General features: G+C 40.3%; 1 long non-coding RNA gene across 2 annotated transcripts in view; it reads right to left on the bottom strand.

The window, feature by feature from the left end:
• Nucleotides 1-386: 386 nt before the first annotated feature.
• LOC148131405 (uncharacterized) overlaps nt 387-24,753 on the bottom strand; it is a 43,786-nt gene continuing 19,419 nt past the window's right edge. Inside the window, exons 2-4 of one of the 2 annotated variants that reach the window (XR_015748783.1) lie at nt 5,616-5,689; nt 3,418-3,565; nt 387-896 (exon numbers count right to left, since the gene is read on the bottom strand). This is a non-coding gene — a long non-coding RNA (uncharacterized LOC148131405). Of the gene's footprint in view, nt 897-3,417; nt 3,566-5,615; nt 5,805-24,753 lie in introns of those variants that run through there. The other variant, XR_015748782.1, reaches the window with a different exon arrangement.

Below are 24,753 nucleotides of genomic sequence, written 5' to 3'. Positions count from 1 at the left end.
GCCGTGATTAGCGAAAAGACTATATCTACTTTTAGGCTAACAGGAAACCCTTTATAGACTTTTTGCCTGAAAGGAAGATGCACTCTTAACTTGTGGTTTTGATGAATATTGGGAAAAATTGGATAATAGAAAAAAAGTGAGCTTTTTATAGTCATAGAATGAGAGATCATTTTTGTACTCATACTACAAAATGCAGAGGGAAATTTCTGTCTCCTTTTATCTTTTCTTTTTACAATTTTGTCTATTTTCTTTTCTTTCACTTTTTCTTTTCTTTATTCTTTATAAGTTTGTGTTAGTTTTTATGTTTTCTTTTAAACACAAACCCATTCTTTTAAACATTTGTGTATATATATATACACACACACACAAATACCTATACATATATCTCATACCATTTTATTATAGGAAATCAATCTTTAAAATTCAGTTGAAATAGTTAAATTAATTGGAATCCATAATGTTGCAATTAATTGCACTTCACAATATTTTAAATTTTAGACTAACGGGTATTAATTACACTGTCATACTAGATGCTGGATACTTTGAACGTTGAAATAGGTCAACGAGTTAAGTGAATTTGTAACCTTGCACAATTTTGTTGTGTCCAGAATACATTTGAAGAGGATGAATTGTCTTGGTTAAATGAGGATTTTTTTTTTGTTGTTGTTGTTGTAATTGAAGCATCGCAGACTTCCTTCCTCTGTCATGTTTGCACAGCAATTTCAGTTCTTTCCAATCTTTCCAGACTCTAAAGGGGCAGCTGAAATACCGCTCTTCTTTTTCTTTTGGTTTCTAGGTTAATGTCTATCAGTATGTTTCACTGCTGACTAATTTATGACGATCTTCCTCTGATAAACACAGAGTTTCCATTCTTTATTCCCATGGCAAATTTGATGCTGGATGTAAGAGAAAGTGTGATAGAGCTGTGAGGAAAAACAGACCTTCCCATTCATTGCACTAGTTTATAGCAGACAGTAGATTTCACTGTGTTTTATCCCGCATTCTTTAAAGACAAATTGTTTTCAGCCAAGAGTTTAATAATAAAAGGAACAGACATGACATTTCTAGGAAAGTTGTCTCTGACCCCACAATCAAATGTCCACACAAATATACTAATATTTTGATTTCCTAAGGAAGACAATGGATAGTTTTAACAATTCTCCCCCTCCTTCTTTCTTTATTGAAATGGAAAAAGGTGCTCTTTGAATGAATACCCTAGTTCTTGATAAGCTCATGTCCCTATACTCTCTGTTATTTCCTGTTTTATCAACTGTGTGTTCAGAGTAATCACTACCACTGGTGCCATCCACTATGCCATGGTATAGCTTAGATGATGGCATTCATCACAGGGTGTTATCTTTCCATTCTGCTGTGGCACAGAGTGTGGTGCCAACCCTGCAGTTCCATTTTCTATGTTCTGCAGCCCTCCTAAACTAAACACCAACATTTCTCCTGAGGCTTTAACATAGAATTGCAAAGGCAATACATTTCATTTATCCAGTAATATCTACAGTAGCTGCAAATGCATGATTGCATTGTTGATCTCTCTTTTTCTACATAAAAATGGAAGCCAATAAATTGGGGGGGGGGGAGGGGGGAGAAGAGGGAGGAAGGATAGTTGTGCCATGATACAATTTTTCTTCTATTTTTCTACAATTAATTTTTCTACAATTTTTCTGCATTTCTGTCTATAAAAGTCATATAAAAGTCAGACCTGCATTGGATTACCTGAAAATGAGACCGTTATTTCACAGAAAAAGCAAGGAGATTGATACTAGTTAAAGTTAGGCTGCTAATGCTTTGAAAAATCAATGAATCAATTCTGTATAGCAGCACATGTTGCTTTATGCTTGTGTTAGAGGCTGAAAATTAGAGAGGCTGTTTTAATTAATGCTCTTGTGTGCGGGCCAGATCGCTTATTCGCCATCATTTTCAAAACACGTACAGTCCTAGTATAGATATGGTATTACCCATATCTGAAGGGGGAAAGATGACTGAGGAGATGCTCATGTCATATCCACTGACAACCTCATAAAGTTTTGTCTTTTCCTTGGCCAGCATAGCTGCCTTTGCGCAATCTCAAGAAGACCGTGTTTCATTTATGCAAGTGCCAACAGGTGTGATCCATATGCCCATGTGTGCCCCAAATCACCTTTTCCTCTTCAAATCTGAATTGCTGCAAAGCCCTGTAAAATATACTTTATTTTGGAATGTGTTAGATTGATTTATATATGTTGTTTTCAGATGAATTCTTTTCAATTCAAATTGTTGGGGACTGTGTTGTTTTGTCCCCTAACTGTATTTTAAAAAAATGGGAAAGAAGAGTAACGATGGAGTATCGAACTCATTTATCTAATTGTAATATAAATGCCTCTGTGCGTGTGTCTGTGGATCTGTCTCAGAGGCATTATGTATACACACACAGAATGCCCTTGTCACACATGATCAGCTTCCAAACCTTAACTGGTGACAGTGTGGAAATGAAAGGATTAAAAGCAGATGCTTAAAATGATCTGTCAATGAAGTAGATATTCCAAGATGTCTCATTTATCTCATGAGACATGTACTGTGGTGTGGTCATATGATAATTCCAAGAAATGCCACAAAGCATAAGACTTCTTGCAAGGAGTCCCATGAACATGAGTATAGAGGTCAGGATTTGGCGGGGGGAAATGCTACAACACTATTGCAGCTCGGGAATTATGGTGAGTTCAAAGAAAAAAATCCCCAAAGAATTGCAACAGAGAATGAATAAAGAATGACATTGTAAGGAACTAAAAGTGAATTCAGTTCAGTCCCCAATTCTATTAGGGACTAATAGTTTGGTCTATGTGCTACATATGTATATTGCAAGCATATCTTCCTCTTCATCTCCAAAGTTCAGAGTAGATAGTTCACATGGGAAAACATGTTCATCCATATGTAATACAAAAACTATGAAGAACACCGGCCATCCATCTCTGACATAAATTCTCAGTAGGAGTCATTTTTATCCTGAAAGCAATTGATATACCTGCTTTGAGGAGAGCTCATATATGTGATGGTCTTGAATTGCTTGAATAAATAATAAACACCTGAATCCAGATGCAGTTAAATGGTTGCCAATCCACACAATGTATTCCTCTAGCCCATTCCCATAGTCTTCGCTTTAAACATATGCAGCAAACCATGTATACATTTGAATTATATTGTTCAGCTTTAATAAGTTAAGTTCTGACACTGATGAAACAGGACTGAAATTAAGTTTATTCATTGATGGGGCAAACGTGTCTTCTAAGGGGAAAAATCACCTGCATTTAGGAAATTAAAATTCATTTCACAATGACATCATGTACCTAGCTGTTCATTCTTGTTTCTGCTGGCAAAGTATTCTGGCATCCATGTCAGGGCTACACCCATCACTTCATTATACTGTACCTTTTGTTATTGTTAATTTGACCTTCTTGCATCTGACTGATTACTAGCACTTTTCCTTCTTCCTGGAAGGGTGGAGTGAATTCATTATTTCCTTTACCTCCTCCCTCTTCTTCTTCTACCCATCAAGTCCTGAAGCACGGTCACCCTGCTGGGAAGAAAGGGAAAGGATAATTTAAGAGCCAAAATATAGTTTTGCATGATTCACTTGAGACATGAGTAAATAATGAAACTGGGCAAAACTTTTGAAGGAAGTGTTTAGCTGCAGGCTATACAATCAGTTGCACATGGTTTTACTTTGTACTTGTGGACAGAACTTTATAAATGTGTGAGGGTGTTTTTTTTTTTTGCAAAGGGTCTAGGCGAAGACTTTAAAAAATATATCGCTTGAGAAAAACAAAGTTATCCCAATCATTATTCTGAACACTTAGTCAATACTTTCTGAAGCATGTGATGATTATTCAGGTTAACTTAACATGAAATATAGTTTAGAAGATTATGAATATTTGGATTAAAAATCATTAAGCATTCCACATACATTTAAAATGTTTCCATTTATGTCAAAACAAAATTATAATTTGTGGATGACTTTTGGAGGGAATCAGGTCTTTCCTGACGTCTCGGGTGTTAGAGTCACTTGGTCAGCTAATGACTAAGATGGGAAACAATCAGGAAGTCATTGAGCTTAGTCAAGTCTCTATTCTCAGCTGCTGTCCACCTATATAAAGATTTATAACAATACTGATGGATGTTTCAAGACTACATTATTCCTACAGGAGCCAAGAAGTATCCAAATGATTGCCTTCAACAGATTGTGAAGATTTAAACAGACATGTAAGCTCACTCAATGCCTTTGTTCTGACTGGTTATTATACCACTGAGAAGAACTCCAGCAGAATCCATTGGCTGTTGCTGTCAGTCTCACAGCTTAGATGGATCAAATTATTGCATGTAAAAATAAATTAAACCTGTGCTGGGTTTCGTATTTTGCTGCAATGTTCAACCAAACGTATAAGGTAACACTGGGACTTTATTAAGAAGGCCCTAAGGTGAACTGGTTGTGGGGGGATAAGTGGAGGAATAATGAGAGATGGGTAAAGAAAATACATCAGATTTTCATTTTCTACTGGTGTGTTTTTTGGAAGTAGAATTTTCAAAAAGAGGCCAAAGCCCATCTTCTGAGAAAAGGTTGTTATTGTACAGGCAGTCCTTGACTTACGGCCACAATTGAGCCCAAAGGTTCCATTGCTAAGCGAGACATTTGTTCAATGAATTTTGCTCCATTTTATAACCTTCCTTGCCACAGTTGTTAAGTGAACCCTTGCACTTGTTAAATTAGTAACAGGGTTGTTGAGTGAATCTGGCTTCCCCGTTGACTTTGCTTTGTCAGAAGATCCCAAAAGGTGATCACAGGGCACTGCAGCGGTCATAAATATGAGTCAGTTGCCAAGTGTCATCTGAATTTTGAAAATGTGACTGTGGGAATGCTGCAATGGTCGTAAGTGTGAAAATTGGTCATAACTCACTTTTTTCAGTGCCTTGTAACTTTGAATGGTCACTAAACAAACTGCTATAAGTCAAGGACCTGTACTGAAATGTTATTACTCTGCTGACAGGCAAAATGCGGCAGCAGCAGAGATTAAGGCAATTGTACTTCAGGAAGAGAAATGTCATCTAGAAATGAAATCGAGGTGTAGGAAATTGCCGTACATAACTATGAAAACCGAGAGGAGAAAACTTCCTGCTTAGAAAAAGCCCAGCCTTGTTCGCATTTATTAGCAGGAGGGGAAATAAAAAAAACAACAGAATGAGATGATATATCAGGCTGGAAGTTAGTAGGGCAAGGAAAAAGAATTAAAGGAGCAATTCCCTTTTGTGAGTTGTTCCAGCAAATATTTCAGTAGGTGGAATGTGCCATGTATATACAGCACATATTTCAATATATTAAGAAAACATTGAGACTCTGGTTCTAAGCTGCTATTAAAAGGGTATATATTTTTTTGCTTCCCCCCTCCCCCTATTGCCTTCATCTCATTTTAAAGATGCCTTCAGATCCACTACAAAACGGCTCTCCACAGGACTGATGGCACTGGGCAATGGTGCAACGTGCCACCGGCTGAGAAAACAAATTTGAAAAAGAGAGCGTATGTTCGAGTTAATAAACCTGAATCAAACAAAAAATCCCTGCAGCTCTGACTCACCTTTGACTCACCTCCTGTTCTCGGAATCCTCTGGAGAATCGTGGTGCTGTGTGATAGCATAGAAGCCATTGGATCTGGAATAAAGGAAGGTTGGAGAGAGAGAGAGAGAGAGAGGGAGAGGGAGAGGGAGAGAGGGAGGTGTACAATGCTCCATTTCTGATTTATAAAAACAATGAAAACCAGAAACATAACAAAATGGAACAGAACTGATACTGTGTAGAGAGGGAGAGAAGACCCAAGCCTATAATATTCTTTGTGTGCAGCTGCAAGCTATATATCTATTAATGTCCCATCTGGAACGGAAGCAAAGATATAAATATAGCCGCTTTTACTCACTGTACTGTGAAGATGAAATGAAAGAAAATATAAAATGTCAGAGAAACACAGAGTTAGAAGTCAGCCACCCAACTTCTGAAGGTTTTTTTTTTAAGTAAAAGCATAAAAAAATATTACTTCTATAGCATTTTTTATGTTTTCATCCATAATATTCAGAGCTTGGGTGGGTGGTTGGGACTAAATTTCATCAACACTGTAGAATATTTAAAACACAGATTTTTGAACTTTATCAGTATAGAGAATTTTATAATCTTATGCAAAATTGAGGACATTAATTTGGAAAGAATAATAATTTTTAAAACTGAATCTCCCTTCCCTTGCAAAGTAGCATCACAATGAGAGCAAAATCTAGCACTAATATTATACATCAGGAGGCAATAACCACCAATTATATGCCTGCTAGATTCAGGCTCTTAAAATGTTACATGCATGCAAAAGTTACATGGTTTATATTCCAGTTTTCATAAGATTGGTTGCTAACTGATTAAAATAAAATAAAAATTATTGATTGCTGTTTCAAAAGCCAGAAACAGAAAACAAGTTCCTTAACCATGAAAGTTTATATTGTATTAATTGGATAAATTTTGAGAGATTTTTGTTCTTGTTTAAGCTTCCAACTTATATAGCAGAAAATAAGTAAAGGAATATTATTAAATCTATCCATAGCAATGAAAATCCTCATCATGTTTAAGCGTTCAGGTTATCACGTATCACAGTTAAAGAATATTTCTAAAATCAGTTCAGGGGGAAAAACCACATCTGTATAAAATTATTTTATAATGTATTATACAAATAAAGTGGTAAAGCGTTCGAATCTCAGATCAAATTCCTGAATACTAATATCTATTGGATACAACACAGAAGTGAAAAGAGTATGTTGTTCTCTGGGCGTAAACTTTTATTCAAGTTTTTCTGCAAAGGCCGCTAATGCGCCTAAAATATTTTAATTCTCTCTCTCTTGAAGTGATAAAAGGCAAGGAATTGCTACAGCCTGAACAATTGTATCACTAGCAGAACAGAAGCGTTTACATCTTGAAATAATCACTGCATTTTATAACAAAAATCCATGTTTTTACAGTTTATGAGACTAGCAAGCATAATACAATGAAGATAATAGATCTGCTGTTCTCAGATTTCCTTCCTATTTTTTAACACACCAAATGCAACAGCACCCTCTAAAGTCTGTTTTAGACAAAATACTATCTTAGGATATTTTTATCTTTTTGTTAATAGAGTGACTAAGTCGAAGAACCTTATATCATTCTAATTAAGGCCAACTACTAGCTGTTTAAGAATATTAATTGACAGAGTAGTGTGGAAAATGATTAGAATGTTGAATGCTTAACTAGGATTTTCCTCTCTAAAACAAATTCTAATTGAACAATTAAAATGCTAAGCAGCTATAGAGGTTTGTTCAGAATAAAAATCATCTTTGCATGCGCCTATTTTACAGAATCCCAGAAAGAAAATTTGAATTTGATGGACATGGAATTTTGAGTTATAAACAGTTCTCAAATAGGTTGCTGGCAGATGAGCCATGTGTGAAAGAATAAGAAAAGAATATCTACTTTCATATGACCAAGCTTTCTCCCTTTTCTTTATATTTCTATTCTTTTCTATTATCACTTTGGAAAATCTTATTTCTGAGGGGTCCTTGATGCTCTCTGAACTTGGTTGTTTTCTTGCAGATGTTTCATTATCCAAACAGTACCATCATCAGTGCACCAGTGAAATGTTTGCACCAAAGGCACATCATTTAACCAGAGGTGGTATTCAGCAGGTTCTGATCAGTTCTGGAGAACCGGTAGCAGAAATTTTGAGTAGTTCGGAGAACCGGAAAATACCACCTCTGACTGGAGATTTTATAGTATCCTTCCCCTACCACACCCACCAAGCCACACCCACAGAACTGATAATAAATTTTTTTGAATCCCACCACTGATTTTACCCTGAACTACAAATATTCTCCTTTATCAGAATCCTACTTCTGTGCCTCTATGCTTCCTCTCCAGAATTATAACTAGAACCATATTTCATGTGTCATAACAAAAAATATGTGTTTTTTCAAGTCAATACAAGTAAGAAATGATTTCAAACAAATCCACCACCTATCTTTATAATTATCACTGGCACATGTTATATCATTGTGGATTATGCCATATGTTTATAAGACTGGAGCACTGGATCCTCTATAATAGTAACAATTTATTTTATTTTTTTATTTTTTTTATTTTATTTGGTTTGTCAATTGCTTACAAGATAATAGGTATAAGTAAAAATATCGTTATGAATACATGGATACATATAAGAAAAATAAAAGAAACAATAGGACAGGGATGGTAGGCACGTTGGTGCACTTATGTATGCCCCTTACAGACCTCTTAGGAAAGGGGTGAGGTCAATAGTAGAAAGTCTACAGTTAAAGTTTTTGAGGTTTGGGGAAGAAACCACAGACTCAGGTAGAGTATTCCAGACATTGATAACTCTGTTGCTGAAGTCGTATTTCCTGCAATCAAGTTTGGTGCGATTAACCTTGAGTTTGTATCTATTGTTTGCTCTTGTATTGTTATGGTTGAAGCTGAAGTATTCATTGACAGGTAGGACATTGCAATGTATGATTTTATATACTATACTTAGATTGGACCGAAGGCGGCGTAGTTCTAGGTTTTCTAGGTCTAGAATGTCAAGTCTGGTGGCATAAGGTATTCTGCAACGAGTAGAGGAGTGTAGAACTCTTCTTGTGAAATATTTCTGGACTTTCTCAACTGTGTTAATATCAGATACGTAATGTGGGTTCCAGACTGATGAGTTGTATTCAAGTATTGGTCTAGCAAATGTTTTGTATGCTCTAGTTAGTAGTGTAATATTACAGAGAAAAAGCTACGTAAGATTACGTTAACAACTCTTAATGCCTTTTTAGCTATGTAGTTACAGTGGGCTCTAGCATTAGAGATGAGTACTCCAAGATCCTTGGCAGAGTTTGGATCATCAACAAGGTCTTGACTATTCAGCCTGTATTTTATTTTCTGATTTTTTTTGCCAATATGTAAGACAGAGCATTTATTTGTTGAGATTTGAAGTTGCCATTTGTTTGACCATTCTGATACATAGTCGAGGTCTTTTTGAAGGGTAGCAGTATTGTCTGTGGTGTTGAATAGCTTTACATCATCAGCAAAGAGAACGCAGTTGCTCTTAATATGATCACAAGGTCATTTATGTAGAGTATGAAGAGAGTTGGTCCTAGAACACTGCCTTGGGGGACACCACTGTTGACAAGTACAGAATTTGACAGGATGCTCCCAATTTTGACCATTTGTTGTCTGTTTGACAGGAATGCTTCTATCCAGTTATATAGGTGTCCAGAGATACCATAAGATTTTAGTTTTAGAAGTTTGTCGTGTACCACTGAATCAAAGGCTTTACAGAAGTCTATGTAGATTGCGTCTATTGTTTTGTCCTGATCGAGTTGTGTAGTCCATATATTTTTACAGTGTAAGAGTTGCAGATTGCAGGATAGTTTTTTTTCTGAAACCAAATTGTTTATGAGAGTTGATTGTTTGTCTCTAAGTGGAGGATAATGGATTGGTTAATAATTGATTCCATGACTACCTTTCCCAGGAAATACCTGGAACCAGTATATAATTCAAATGTTCTATCAAAATTCTTATCCATTATAGGCTTTTGTCATCTAGGTTGCAATTTTATATATACTTATCTCAAAATGTGGACCTTTGAAGCTGATATCTGAGCAGATGTGCATAGAATAGGTGCTGATTTAAAATTCAGCTTAAGCAATCCACAGCATTTGAGCTGCCTCTGTCAACAAAGAGTTCTGTCTATTTACTATGAGTTAGCTGGCAGAAAGTAGCAATACTTTTATTGTTGGTAGCAGTGGTAGGATTTCCTTACTACCGGTTCTGTGGACGTGGCTTGGTGGGCGTGGCAGGGGAAGGATACTGCAAAATTGTATTCCCTCCCCACCCCACTAACCTGCTTTCCAGCTCTGTTCTCCTGTCGAGGGCAACAAAAGAAGACCCAGCTGATCAGCTGGGACTCAGGAGGCAGAGAATAGATGGGGGGAGGGCCAGTTAGAGGTGGCATTTGCCAGTTCTCTGAACTACTCAAAATTTCTGCTACCGGTTCTCCAGAACTGGTCAGAATCTGCTGAATACCATCTCTGGTTGGTAGAACCTAGAAGTAGTTGTGCTGTCCAGACAGTTTAGAGTTAATGGGATTTGGGATAGTTAGAACTTGTGAGCTGTCCCCTTACGGGAATGCATCATGGTAAATGTAATTAAGGTATCCTGGGAAATGTAGTCCATGTCATGTGGCCACATCTGTAACCCTGATTGGTCACTGAATTGACCCTGAATTGGGTTGGGGGATGTTTCTTCACTCTTGCCTGAAGACACCATACCATGTAGTCACTTCAATCATCATGGGGTTGAGACTTTATTATCTTCCTACACCACAATTCAGATATGCAAAGGATTGGACATTAAGAAGAACCTCATCATAAATGTGAGTTGACAGGATGCCTGATGAACCAATAAAATAATGTGGATGCTTTGTGGAGTTTATCTATCTGCCTTTGTACAGTATTTGTACAGTATTTGTACAGGACAGGCAGAATAGTAGGAAGATATTATTCTGGATTCCTGGATAAAGATAAAGTAAAAAGATAAAAACAAAGATATTTTGAAGCCAGGTGTAAATGTGCATGCTATTCCTTTGTTCCTCAAACCTAGCATCATGTCAGCAGGAAGAGGCAAATTAACCCCCCTTTTCTCTTCAGCGAAAGAAGTGCTGTGTCTCAGATTACAACCCTAACTCAGAAAGAACCAATTTGTAAAACAAAGCAAGAATCCCCCCCCCTTCTCCTTTTATGCAAGAGACTTTCAAACATCCTATTCTCTGGCTTAATCTGCATCTTCCCATTGTTGGCCAAAGTAATGAAACAGTTTGAGTGTGACTTGAAAATGTTTCCTCTGTGCAAGTTTTAAAACCTGCGTAACTTTGCTTGATCTTTCTTGTGCCCTCTGACAAAGAAATTGCATTTCTCCAGCTCAGAGGCAATAAGAGAAGCCTCTCCAGCTATTTTTACAACACTCTGGCCGTTTTATTGGGGGTCGTGATTCATTACTGACAGACCATCTTCAAAGCAAAGAAGCCCATTCCCCCCTCCCAAGACACAAGGCTAATTCAAGCAGCGTTTTAAAAAGGAACAATTTCTCTTTCTGCTCAAAAACTTAAAATTTCTTCATGTTCCCCTATCTTTACTAAACAATTTTGAAAAATATAACACTGCAAGCAACCTTTGGAGCGTTGTATTTGTTTGATGGCTTTCTCTTCCAGCGAGGAAACAATAAATTCCTCTGGGGTTCACCCCGCCACCTACAGACTTAAGCAAAGCATCCCACAGCACCATCTGGTGGTCTAGGAGAAATTTCCCAGATAATTCAAAGACTTGTCTGCCAATTTTTATAAGAACTACAGGGAGTTCCCCAAATTTAACCAATGAAAAATCCTCTTTTTAAAAAATTATTGTGGCAACATTAAGCAACTTAATGCAAGGTTCCAGTACTACTTGCAGTCTAACCTGTGCTTAGCAATAGTGTCTTCCAGACCTAGCAAGCAACACTAACAGGCAACCCTGCGTTTTGCTCTCACATCTCCAGACTCAGCAACGCCTCCTTTTGTGCCAATTTGTGTAGCAAGCAACACTAACAGGCAAACCTGTGTTTTGCTCTTACATCTTCAGACTCAGCAACGACGCTTCCCTTTGTGCCCATTTGTGTATCAAGTAACACTAACAGGCAAACCTGCATTTTGCTCTCACGTCTTCAGACTCAGTAACGATGCCTCCCTTTGTGCCCATTTGTGTAGCAAGCAACACTAACAGGCAATCCCGTGTTTTGCTCTCACATCTTCAGACTCAGCAATGTCTCCTTTTGTGCCCATTTGTGTACCAAGCATGCAACGCACCCTAAAAGCAGCCGTATTGTGCAGCGCCACCTACGTGCTCAAGTACTAAATTTTCCAAAATTCACCTTTGCCAATTTGAAGCATGGCAACTTCTTCAGCCATGACAGATCTCCCTGAAGTACCAGAGGACTGGAACCCTCCACCCACCCTAGATGTAAATGTGAAGCCTGGTTCCCAAAACCCTCATCTGGACATCCAAACTGCCAAAGACATGGCGATACCTCAGAAAGCCACCATTCTAAGAAAGCCTCCTCCCTCCATCCCAAACCGGCTAGATTGCAAGCAGGTTTCAGTGTCTCACGTCAATTCTCTGCTGCCAGCTCTCACCATCCTTCCAGAGCATCCTCCCATCATAGCAGCACATCTAAGGCCTCCAAAGCCGCAAGTTATGCTGACCGGGCTGCAGAAGCTGAAGTAGAAGCTGCTGTAGCAGATGCAAATCTACGTGCCACAGAGGAGGTAGCACAGCAGAAGGCGGCAGTAGCGGCTCAACCAGCAGAAATGGCCAAAGCCCAGGCCAAACAACAGGCAGAATTGGCTAAAGTTCAGGCCAAATTGGAGTTGGCTAAATGGCAAAGAGACTCTGCAACAAAGACGGCACAGGCCGCAGCATGGTGGAAGATGGCCGACAATGCCTCCTTCAACTTTAACCTCAAAGATTTGGGAGAAGAGAGCCCAGATACACAGGTCAAGGCCTACATGGATGAGCAGCACTCACTACAAAATGAGCAGATGGAACCACCTCAGTTGCCTAGCAGTCTCCCACAACCAGGGAAGCACAGGGATGAATCTCAACCACAGACTCTACACGTCAGTTATGTAACTGACGTTGTACGACCTAAAATACAAGATTCACTTCCCACCAACAGCAAACCTTCCCCAACTGATGTTGTACATACTAGGGTCCGAGATTCTCTCCCCAGAATCAGCAACCCTACTCCAATGTCTCATGCCCTGCCGGGCGAGCAAATTAGCCCACCAGTGATTACGATGACTTCTCAACAAGTAGACATGCAACCAACGACACCTGCCACACTCAATCCACAGGCAGTACCATTCCAGCCACAACCTCCACACTACCCGAGCTCACAGGCACAACAAGATAACCGCAGCCAGCCTACACAGCAGCATGAAGCTCCACCATCGTCTCTGGAATAGCAGGACGACATCCTCTGTAAGCACTGGGAGGAACATTATGACCCGTCGTTGACATACAACCCGAACCCACCCTCTACATCAATGTCCCTTACCCAATCCACCTTTACAGATGATGCAGACTACTGGAGAGAGTTGGCCATCAGGAGAGGAAAGCTAGATTTGGCCGCCAACAGGGTATACAAATTCTCTGACGAGCCAGGTGGTGAATATCTCCTCTGGAAGAAAATTTTCCTGCGCATCATTCAGGATGCACGCCTGAAACCCGATGAAGTATTCATACACTTGATAGCGTGGCTAGGGCTGTGGTCTGCCAAAGCAACGAAGGCACTTTATGCCTCCCACTTAGACGACCCAGACGCTGCCCTATGGTTGGCATGAAAAAGACTTGATGAACTGTACAGCGCTCCCACAGCAGTAGAATCAACGCTCTTGAACAGCCTCCACAGATTTTGTAAAATTCCTATTGACAGGCCTCACCTGGTCGTGGAACTCTCTAATATACTTATACAACTGAAAGCAGCACAACGGGATCCCCGGTTACCGGAATTCGCTTGTCTTGACCACATCAACATGCAAAACAAAATCATTCAAAAACTCCCACAGGTGCTAATTGAACAATGGCTCCAGTTGTCTGATGCCTTCATGGCCAAAGGTAGCTACAACTATATATCCTTTACCATTGTGGCCCACCAGGCAACAGTGTGCAACGCCCCCAGGGCCTGCAGATTCAGAGCTGTTAGTCCTCCCAATGAAAAAAGATACAACAGCAACTATATACTGTCCACAGACCCTACGCCCACTGCAAGGGGAGAACCCTTCATGGTTGTCCATAAAACCGAGATCAACTCCTCATCCATACACAGTTTGGGAGAGAACTCATCAGATACAACCCAATTTAGATCTCCGACTCCAAAGAGAAGCCAGTTTTGTCCTCTGCACCACACTCGACATTCGCTGAACAAGTGCCAGGGGTTTGCAGAGAAATCCCTCACCAAAAGGAAAGAGTTGATAAAAGAGCTCCAATTCTGCAACAAGTATTGCGAATCCAAACATTCGCCCAAATACTGCACAGCCAAAGTGCAATGTCATATCTGCAAAAGTGACACGCACCCGACCATGCTGCATCCAGACACCGATCCACCACTGCAGACATCTCGTAGCCCTCCTTTGAACAAGGAGCCTCAACGTGCTACAGAAGCACACCCAGAGCCAGTAGTGAGTATCAATTGCATAGTGATGTGCAATGGCACACCAGCCCCTTGCTCATGTCATCAGATCTGCTTAGCCAAAGTCTACCCAAATGTATGCCCAGAAGAAGCAGTGAAGATGTGTGTAATACCGGATCCTCAGAGCGATCTCTCACTAGCCAGGTCCACATTCTTAGACCTCTTTGATGTTCAGAAGGAAGAAGTGCACTTCACAATATCAACATGCACCGCACCAAGATGCACGGTGGGGAGGGAAGCTACTGGACTCTGTATAGAGTCATTAGATGAAAGTTCCCAGTTCCTACTGCCGCCCGTGTTGGAATGGAATGGGATACCAGATGACCGCAGCCACATTGCAACACCAGAGGTAGCTAGCAACATACCTCACCTGAAGCATATGACTCATCTATTTCCCGCCCTAGATTCTGAAGCCAAGATTTTGCTCTTGCTGGGATTCAATGCCCCTGATGCCTTAGCGCACACTGAAGTAATCAGAGGCCTGAGATACTCACCCTTTGCCTTCAAGACGGACCTGGATTGGGGAATCTCAGGAATTGTCAGTGTCAATTGGATGCAGGCCCCAACCCAGGCAGATGCCTTAGCACCATCCATTTTGACAGCCTTCCGATGCCCTTTAACACCATCAAAAACAAGAATGCCGTTCCATCCTAAAAGGCTGCCGGCAACCAGTAGACTTTCACTAGGACACCCTAAACAGCGGCCAGCAGCTACCAGATGTCCACTAAGACACTCTACACAAACACTCTACACAAACACCCTTTCCAACAGCTTCCCGATGCCCTTTGACATCATGGAAGCAAGAGTACCGGTCCAACCCTAAAAGGCCACCAGAAGCGACCACCAGACTTTCACCATTGCCACCAAGAGTACCTGTCCACCCTAAAAGACAGCCAGAGGTGACCAACAGATTTGCACCAAGAAGCTCCACACCTGACCGGTCACCGACGCTGTGTTGCTGTGGAGAAAGGCTGAACTTGAAGATTGAACCTCAAGCTTTGCATGCTTTACTTTGTTTGATGCTTTATTGCTATTTACTGTTTCTCTTAGTTATATAGCTAACTGTTTATTTTAGTTATATACAGTAGTTATCTGCTATTCAGTTAGTATTACTCTTTACTGTTTATCTTAGTTAATTGCTCTTTACTTAGTTAATGGAATTTACAATTCTAGGCGGGGAGTGTGCTGTCCAGACAGTTTAGAGTTAATGGGATTTGGGATAGTTAGTTAGGACTTGTGAGCTGTCCCCTTACGGGAATGCATCATGGTAAATGTAGTTAAGGTATCCTGGGAAATGTAGTCCATGTCATGTGGCCACATCTGTAACCCTGATTGGTCACTGAATTGACCCTTGGTGGGTTGGGGGATGTATCTTCACTCTTGCCTGAAGCCACCATACCATGTAGTCACTTCAATCATCATGGGGTTGAGACTTTATTATCTTCCTACACCACAATTCAGATATGCAAAGGATTGGACATTAAGAAGAACCTCATCATAAATGTGAGTTGACAGGATGCCTGATGAACCAATAAAATAGTGTGGATGCTTTGTGGAGTTTATCTATCTGCCTTTGTACAGTATTGGTGCAGTATTTGTACAGGACAGGCAGAATACTAGTCGTGGTTCATATCATACTGGCTGGTCTTTAAGTATAATCATTTAGGGTTTTAAGAAGTAAACAATGTCTTGTAGTAGACATTGAAGAAGAAAATATACTCAGGAAGACATTGTGTTTAAAGCCTACCTTCTGGTTGCCACATTTTGTACCAATTAGAGGCTTTAATCATTTTTCAAAGGCAGGCCCACTTATTGTCTTGCATAGTAATTAAATTTGCTTAATTATGGGCATCCCTATCATGTCAAACCGAGTATCACAATGAAAAAGGCCAATTTCTATCTCTTCACAAATAATACAACTTGGAGAAATTTTGTGCTCTAATCAGAGAGATGTTGACTATTTTATTTATCTATTATATTTCAGATTAAAGCTAATATTCACCCAGTGGTAAGATTTATTAAATGCAATATTAATTACTTCTGAACAATTATCCAAAGCATATGATAACTATTCAAAATGTGCAGGCTGTAATAGAACCGTTAAAAGCTCATGATCTTTTTCTGAATTACATTTTATAACGTAACTTTATTTTAAATAATGACTTTATCTCTGACTGTCACTGGAAAAGAAAGAAACATTGAGGTTGTTGATCATTTTTGCCGTTTCTCTTTGTCCTGATGCATCATTTCTACCCATATGTATTTTTTCATTAAACTCTACTCTTGAAAAAACAACAATAAGAATCACTCTGCTGATTGAATGTGAACTCAGTTCTTTGTTTCATGAGAAAATTCATTTATTGAAAAAAGTGATTATATGGCCTCATTTGCCTACGCTTTTGAGGTCTTCGCTATTTTTGGTTTATTCCAATTCCTTTTTTCCCCTTCAGCTAGCATTTTGTTAGCAAAACCTCAGCAGTAAATTCACATGCACTGTGTGAGTGGGCAGCTGCGGAAATTGATTAATTAGATAAATAAATGCTACATTTTTGTCTTGAGGTACATCCTGGATATATCTTAAGAGTAAAATATTCTTATTTACTGCTCAGAATGTTTACCTTTTTTCTCTGCAGCATGGCATCTTTCATTTCATAGGGTTTTTATTTTACTTATAATTTATGTGTTTGAAAAATGGAACATTATGATTCAGTATTAATTTTCTGAAGGTAAGGTATATGTTAGATACTCACTGAACAGGTGTAAGAAACAGAACACATCAAGAAGTCTCTTTGAGGCTGCAGCAGAGGTGGTATTCAGCCACTTCTGACCGTTTCTGGAGAACCAGTAGAAGAAATTTTGCGTAGTTCAGAGAACCGGCAAATACCACCTCTGACTGGCCCCGCTCCCATCTATTCTCTGCTTCCCGAGTCCCAGCTGATTGGCTGGGTCTTCTTTTGCTGCCCTGCACAGGAGAACAGAGCTGGAAAGCAGGTTAGTGCGGTTGGGAGGTAATGGGGATTTTACAGTATCCTTCCCCTGCCACGCCCACCAAGCCATGCCACAGCCACTAAGCCACACCACAGCCACCAAGCCACGCCCACAGAACCAGTAGTAAAAAAATTTGAATACCACCACTGGGCTGCAGAGCTACAGAGGCCCCATAGAAGTAAATGCCTTTGATCATAATGAGACTCCTTTGAAGTAGGCATATATCTGATTCTAAATGTCTAATAGTGCAACAGCAGGAACAGGATGCTGGCTTAACATGCAGTAGTATCCTGCATTCTCCAAAATATGGCTTTCCATGCATATGATGAGTATTGCTATTTGGTATTTGGTGCTCCCCCAGGCTGAGACAATCTACACCAACTGAAATCTGGGAGTTCAGTTCTATCAGCCTGATTGTCTTCCTCCTTGGGTTTTCTTTACCAGATTACTTCACAGGGTATCTGTGTGAAGCATTCACATTCTTGAAGGGGGGAATTGCCAATACTCCACACTTCAAAACTCTCAAAGGGTTTGCCTGGAATGCTGCTTTTCAGCAGGGTTACACACTGAGCCTTTCTCAAAATACGGTCTAATTTTTATTACTATAAAAGGACTGTTTTCCCCTCTTTCAATCCATGAATACTGGTTGGCTTAGATTTTTCTTCTTTTTTTACAAGCACAGAAATCTGTTCTAAAAGGGACCCTGGAAATGGAAACTACAAAGACTGCTGAAGGGGCGAGAAAACTTAATTTAGTTAAGTGCTCTCTCTCTCTATATGTATATCTGTGTTATTAGATAAACAATATCCTTTTAATCACATTTAATGGGTGACATAATCCTCCTAGTAAATAGAATGATTTTCCCCTACTGTCCCTGGTGGTCAACTCTGGGCACCTACTGTGATAAATGAATTTAGATTTTAAAAGCCAGGGTGGTATAATGATGTGGCTACAATTCAAGAGATCCGTACTGAAGTCTATTTTCAGCATGGGAACTCAGTAAGGATCTTTTGGGACAGCTACATCCCACTGTTCATTCGTATCCAGTTTATATTAAACTATTATTCTGGTATCTTTTTTCACATATATAGTTACCAAACTATATATGTGATAAGTACTATTGCATTCTAAGACTGTGCTGAAGTTCTCACTCAGGTCTGCGTTTTCAGCGGGAACGCGGACCACTCCTATTGGCTGATGCCATTTGATAGCTGACTATAAAAGGAAGCTGTCAAATGGCATCAGCTGTTGCTTGTCAGCTGGCTGCCCTGTTAGCTCATGGCAGCTGCGGCAACCCTTTATTTTTAAATCAAGTTACTTGCTGAATGTTGCTCTGCGTTGCCTCCATTCTTTCCACTGCCTACTTTTCATGGCGACAAGGATGGGATTCAGCTAAAGAAGCAACCAAGCATGATCACTGAGATTAAAGTCACTATCTGAGCTGAAAGTCACTATTTGAGCTGATTGTCACTATTCATGAGCGCGAATTAAATTCCTCTCAGCAGCGCCAGCATGACCAGAAGACGAGATGACTTCAACCCCTGCATTCCCGCCTTTCAGACCAACATTGGAGACATGGGAATCCTATATAAATCATTTTGACTGCTTTCTAGGTGCCACTGATCTCTCCAGAATTTCCACCCACAGAAAAAAGGCTTACTTTTTAAGGTTTTGTGGAGCCACTGTGTTTGACACTGCTACCGCATTGCTGGCACTGCAATCAGTAAAGACTGGGCCCTGGGAGGAATTGCAGGAAATCCTCTATAACCACTATTCCCCTAAACCCTCTCGAATTGCCAGGCGTCACGCTTTTAGAAGACAGACCCAGGTTGAAGGAGAGACCATTAGCATGTATACGGTAGCCTTACAGACAGCCGCCTTATACTGTAGGTTTAGGGACCACCTTGATGATATGCTATTAGACCAATTAGTCTGTGGGGTTAGGGACCTAAGGCTGCAGAGACACCTTCTTGCTAAAGGCAATCTGACTCTTAAGATGGCTATAGCAGAATCTCAAGACTCTGAGCTGTCAATGCTCTCAGCGGCAGAGATTCAAGGAAACTCTGTCAGCCAAAATAGCTCAGCTGTTCACTATGACAAAGCCTTCCCTGAGGAAAGCTCTGACGAAGCTGGTGATGTAAATCGCCTCAGACAGCCAAAAGCCACTCAGAGACAAAACTGGCCTGCTACCAACCAGCCCCCATGGTCTCAGCCCATCTTCCTGAGCTGTGGGGGAAATCACCTCAGGGCATCCTGCAAGTTCAGGAATGTCATTTGCTTAAAATGCCAAAAGAAAGGTCACTTGGCCAGAATCTGTCAGGCTGGGAAGTCTTTCAACCAGACTCAACAGCCATTTCCTCAGCCAACACAACATTTCCAGAAACAAGTAGAAGACTGCTTCACATGCTACCAAGCTAAGTCACTTAACAAACATTTTAACAAAATAAGTGTCCTTATTTCCTTAGAAGGTAAACCTTGCAAGATGGAGGTAGACACCGGTTCAGGACTCTCCATAATCTCTTGGAGCACCTTGAAGCGAATCCTCTCTTGCATGGCAAAGAAGAGGCTTTAAGACTGCCAACTAACTCTGCATGATTACCAGGGCAGACCCATTCCAGTCATCAGAAAAGGCAAGTTTTCCATTCATTTTCAAAATTTTAAGGGTCGCTTGTCTTTAGTTGTAGTGGATGGGGCCCTCCCAAGTCTGCTGGGGCTGGACTGGTTCCCTGCCCTTGGCCTTCATATAGAAGGCATTCACTCTATTAACAACCAGGAGGTGGATGCCTTATTTAACGACTACACTGATGTATTCAGCGAGGGCCTTGGGTGTTTTGTGGAAACCCCAATCTCATTCAATTTAGACCCCCCTAGCAGTCCCAATCCGCCTGAAGCCTTGCAGAGTGCCTTTTGTCATCCGCCCAAAGCTGGACAAGGAACTGGATAAGCTAATTATCCAGGGAATTTTAGAACCTGTGGACTTTTCAAAATGGGAAACACTTATAGTCACGCCTCTCAAGAAAGATGGCAATTTAAGAATTTGCGTGGATTATAAGTGCTCAATCAATAAATATTTGCATACCAGTGCATACCCAGTCCCAGTGATCCAGCATCTTCTGCATTCATTTGAACCGGGGACCATTTTTGCAAAATTAGATATGTCCCAAGCATATCAGCAGCTCCCTGCTGATGACACAGCTGCTGAATTACAGACTATCGTAACTCACAGGTACCTTCAGATGCAAGCGTCTCCAATTTGGGGTCAGTGTGGTCCCAGGAATTTTTCAGTCATTAATGGAGAGGCTATTATAAGAGTTACTTGGCATAATACCTTATTTTGATGACATATTAATTTCTGCCTTTGACAAACCTCAACTAATGCAAAGAGTTTGAAGGATTCTCGATTATTTCAGAAAAGCAGGCCTCAAATTGAAGAAGAAGAAGTGCACTATTGCCACACCACAAGTAGAATTTCTGGGCTACAGAATTGACGCCTCTGGCATCCATCCAATAGAATCCAAGGTAGGGGCAATCCATGATGCCCCCACCCCATCAAACAAGACTGAACTTCAGTCTTTTCTGGGACTGCTTAATTTTTACACCTCCCTTTTGCCCCATAAGGCTTCTGTAGCAGAGCCATTTCATAGACTCTTAGACAAACAGGCCACTTGGCATTGGGGCCCTAAAGAAGCCTTCACTTTCAAGGCTGTCAAATCATTACTAACTTCAGATTCCGTCTTGGTCCAGTTTAAGAAGGACCTCCCTCTAGTCCTGGTGTCAGATGCTTCACCTTTTGGCATTGGCACTGTATTAAACCACTGTTGTGAATCAATAAAAGTGAATAACCTAAATGCAAATTAGGGGTTGAAAACCTGCACACCTGATTGGTCCTTATACAACAACTTGGGATTGGGCCAGAACCGGTCCCTGATTGGTCACTTTTGGGACTGTCCTTATTGGTCAGTAGTTGGAACCTGTTGCGCATTTTCATTGGTTAATAAGGCAGCAGCTAACCCTATAAAAGGGTTACTGCTGCCCATAGCATTGCTCTGTTCCATTCTGATTCCTGTTATTATTAAAGAGTTGAAGTCACTGGTCAGATGTCTGGTCTCCTTATTCTCCAAACTTAACAGCCACAGACTGTCCAATGGCTATGAGGCACCAATTGCCTTTTTCTCAAGGACATTTTCTCAAGCCGAATGTAACTATAGCCAAATTGACAAGGAGGCTTTAGCCGCAGTCACTTCAGTGAAGAAGTTTCACGAGTTCCTCTATGGTCACCATTTTGAACTTATCACTGACTATAAGCCCTTGGGACTTCTATCAGGCAACAGGCAAACACCTCAGATTTTGTCCCCAAGGATGACCAGGTGGACTTTGTTTCTAGCAGCATATTCCTACACGCTATCACTTCGAGCAGGCAAGCACCTCAGCCACGCTGATGGTCTCAGCCGTTGCCCCCTGCCTACGCCAGTGGAAGACCCTGCACCAACCAATGCTGTGTTCCTGATCGAAGACCTCAACCTGCCCATCACATCCTTTGACATCGCTGCCCACTCTGTCAAGGACAAGGTAATATCCCAAGTCCTTGACTGGGTGGGAAGGAGGTGGCCTAAAGGCCCTTTTTCACCTGAATTCCTGCCTTTTAAAATCCGTCAGCAAGAATTGTCATCCCTACAAGGCTGCCTGCAATGGGGAACCAGAGTGGTCATTCCTTCTCAGCTGCAGACTGCTGTTTTAAAAGTGCTTCATGAGGGGCATCCTGGGATTGTCAGGATGAAAGCATTAGCATGCAGTTACATGTTATGAGCCCATCATCACCCGAAGCAAGCCCCCATGAACCTGATGACAACACTGACCTACCTGGGCAGTCAACCACACCACATCCTGAGTTGCCAGAGGTCGAGGTTCTTGCACTGCTGTCGCCGGAGACTCCATGCCCAGCAGAAGATCCTCACACTTTGGCAGCCCAAGCAGAACTGAGAAGATCTGGCCATCTGTGCAGGCGCCCAGCATACCTAAAGGACTATGCATGCTCCGTTCTGGGAGAAAGGAGTATGTGTTCTAAGACTGTTCCTGACTGAAGTTCTCAGTTCAGGTCCGCGTTTCCAGTGGGAACGTGGACCGCTCCTATTGGCTGATGCCGTTCGACAGCTGACTATAAAAGGGAGCTGTCAAATGGCATCAGCTGTTGCTTGTCAGACGGCCGCCCTGTTAACTCACGGCAGCCGCGGCAACCCTTTATTTTTAAATAAAGTTACTTGCTGAATGTTGCTCTATGTTGCCTCCGTTCTTCCCACCGCATACTTTTCAAGTATAGTCTCTGGTTTGTACTTAGACATTTAACTTGATTTCCCTGTGTTAAGAACTTTACATTTGTCTCTATTAACTTCGCTACATTACCTTCAGACCAAATATCACACACAAAGTTCATACTGTTACATCACTTGCCAAACTGATAAGCATTTCCTTTATGTATGTTTTCCCAGCCTGGGATATTCCAAATGGCAAACTACTTATCTCCGTCTTTGCATTAGCACTTTTGTCTCAGTCTAATTCACTAGGTTTAGGAATTGCCAATTTAACTGCCATCGAGAATGTAACAGTTGCTTTTACAAATCTTAATTCAATGATCAATATGGCTGCAAAAAACTAACACAAAAAAATAGGTAGCCACCATTTTCCTTATTCCAACTTAGAAAATTGCACCAGTTTCTTATTTCTTTCAGTGAAATAAAAGAGCCATAGTGGCACACTGATTAGAATGCAATATTGCAGGCTGGCTCTGCCTACACCCAGCAGTTTGATCCTGAATTGAGTCAAGGTTGACTCAGCCTTCCCTCCTTCCAAGGTTGGTAAAATGAAAACCCAGATTGTTGAGGGCAATATGTTGCCACTATAAACTACTCAAAGAGTGCTGTAAAACACTATGGAGTGGTATATATTGTAAGTCTAAATGCTATTGCTATTGCTGTGTTGGGGACAAGCCAGAGTAGATAACTTCTGAAGATTTCCCAAAGGTACTTTAGTCTTGATGGAAGAGAGGAAGAGATTTCCCACAACACTTTCTTCTGTTTGTATCTATTTGTTAAATTTGGTGTTCTTTTGATGGATGGTTCTTTTGATGCTTAAACTCTAACTGGATTAAAAACTATTTAAACTATAAATAGTGTTTGTGTTCAGTGTGTGTATACTCTAAAACCCCTCCTCTCTCATTTGGCTGCCTGGCTTGACTGCTGCTGCATACTCTGCTAGGGGTTTATCCCCAAACACTAACAACCATTATCACTGTATGAAATCAAATCAAAATGATGAAGGAAAACCCCATCTATTTTCATAATATGGAAGATAAGGTTTTAAGAAATATACATCTTTTCAATGATTCCACTTTTTGACAGGTGACTTTTACAGATAGATGGTTGGGATTTTTCAGTAATCTTGCTAAATGTCTCATAAATTGTCCAGATGTCAATTTTTAAAAAATTGGTTGCTGAGAAACAATCCTGCAGTTCCATGGATGTATGTTGGTATTTATTGCCTGGGGTCATGGCTATGGAAAGTCAATACCAAAGTGGACCACCCTGATTTCATAACCATACTCCTATGTGAAAAACTCCCAGATGAAAAACTATTCATTTGATAAGCCTAATACACATTGCAAATAAGCCTTGAAATTATCCCCAATTCTATTTGTGGCCAAGTTGTGAATTTTTTTTTGCACAGATGTAAAAGTCCTGTTTGTCCCACGAGAAATTTAAGGGGAGGAGAGCAGTGAATTTTAGAGTGTCTACATACTGTATGTATCTCCGTCTCTCTTCAAGCTGTATTTTTTTTTAAACCAAGCACAAACAAAAAAAGAAACCACCCGAGAAACAACTTCTTGTTTTCTGTAATCCCCCAGCACTCAGAAAATGGGATCTATGGGATGAATGTGTTACTGTAAATGTGTGAAATTAGGCATTTTATAGAATGCCTAGGAAATTTATAGAATTCTGAAAATGGACATTAAAGTATGAAACAATGTTTCGTGCATTTTTTAGACATTTTATAAAATGCCAGAAGGGAAACTGGCCAAGTATAAAATACTCCTGCTAAAATGCCATTCTAGTTTTCCTTATGACAATGAGTAGGTCAATACTGGTCTTTTCCTCTTTTCTTTTCAGTAAGAAAGTTCTGTACTTTTCTTCTTTCACTTTCATATACTGTACGTGTTTTCAATAACCGTACCCTTAATCTAACTAACCCTAACTCTAACCTTAACCCTTTTCATGACTCTCTTTTCATAATTTGCTCAAATAGTTCTTGTCATCCCACATTATATACTGTACAATGCCTAGAGAAAGTATAAAGCATATTAAAATGACACAGACTTTCCATACTTTGCCTAAAAATTTCACATATTCTATAGATTTCCTAAGCATTCTATACAATACCATCTCTTCACACAT

Source organism: Notechis scutatus, chromosome 3 (genome assembly GCF_049901735.1).
Source record: "Notechis scutatus isolate UNSWTSFEM ecotype Mainland chromosome 3, rNotScu1.2, whole genome shotgun sequence".
NCBI classification, from domain to species: domain Eukaryota; kingdom Metazoa; phylum Chordata; class Lepidosauria; order Squamata; family Elapidae; genus Notechis; species Notechis scutatus.
The sequence above is the reverse complement of the archived record's forward strand: the minus strand, read 5'-3'. Positions and strand labels throughout refer to the sequence as shown.